General features: G+C 31.0%; 1 non-coding gene across 1 annotated transcript; it reads right to left on the bottom strand.

The window, feature by feature from the left end:
• Positions 1-256: 256 nt before the first annotated feature.
• LOC112536765 lies at positions 257-364 on the bottom strand. Its single transcript, XR_003080723.2, has one exon. It is a non-coding gene; the product is annotated as a small nucleolar RNA R71 (small nucleolar RNA).
• Between the last annotated feature and the right edge of the window lie 829 nt (positions 365-1,193).

The raw sequence follows: 1,193 nt of genomic DNA, 5'->3' as shown, positions 1-1,193 counted from the left end.
AATTTAACATACTTCCTTCATTTATAGTGTGCCTAGTGAGGAGGCATTAATATTTATTAGAGAATTTTATGCCATAGTTCATACTTTTCCGTTATCGGAGATTAAATGAAGATCAATTAAGAATGAAGTATTTTTCTTATTCATTGAAAGAAAGAGCAAAAGCTTGGTTAATTACCTTGCCTCCTAATTCTTTGAGAACTTGGGATAAAGTGTATCAAAAGTTTATGAGAAGGTTTTACTCACATAAAAAACCAAAGAATTTAGAGCCAAAATTTCTAATTTTTATCAAAATGATACCGAGTCCTTTTGTGAAGTATTAGATCACTTCAAATCACTTCTATTGCAATGCCCACACCATAGATACCCACTTCCAATAACTAACCAATCATTTTATTATGGATTGACACAACAATATCAATATATGTTTGATAATACAACTGGGGGTGCTATGTTAGAAAGAACAACTAATGAGGTTTATAACATCTTTGAGATGTTATTAGCCAATTCTCAATAAAGGAGTGTAAGGATAAAAAAAGTATGAGTGGATGAAGTAGTAGCTAGTTCAACTAATGAGGTTTATGACATCTTTGAGATGTTATGAGCCAATTCTCAATAAAGGAGTGTAAGGATAAAAAAAGTAGGAGTGGATGAAGTAGTAGCTAGTAATGAGATGGACATGTAATTGGCTGAATTAACTAAGCAAGTTAAGATGCTTGTTTCAACTAAAAATGTATCAAACAATGAGATATGTGGTATTTATGGTCATGGTGCTAATATTTGTTCATCTTTTGATAAATATAGAGGAAATATGTATGACCAAGTAAATTTGATAGATTCTTACCAACCCATGCATCCTATGAACGACTCTTATTCCAACGCATATAACCCAGGTTGGAGAAATCATCCAATTTTTTTTTGGAAATACAATAACCAAAACCCACCATAATTATTGAGAAATCTAAATCAACCTCGTTATCAAGACCAATATTCTCAATTTCAAAGATACTCCAATCCTTTCTTTCAAGATCAAGAATAAACTTTTCAATCTAATGAGCAAAGAAAGGCAAGTTTGAAAGAAATACTTCAATAATTTATGATTGTTTCTCATGATAGGATGGAGAGGAATGAGAAAAAGATACATTTCTTTGAAGCTTCAATAAAATGTTTAGAAGCTCAAATGTGACAAATTGTTG

Source organism: Ricinus communis, chromosome 1 (assembly GCF_019578655.1).
Source record: "Ricinus communis isolate WT05 ecotype wild-type chromosome 1, ASM1957865v1, whole genome shotgun sequence".
NCBI classification, from domain to species: domain Eukaryota; kingdom Viridiplantae; phylum Streptophyta; class Magnoliopsida; order Malpighiales; family Euphorbiaceae; genus Ricinus; species Ricinus communis.
The sequence above is the reverse complement of the archived record's forward strand: the minus strand, read 5'-3'. Positions and strand labels throughout refer to the sequence as shown.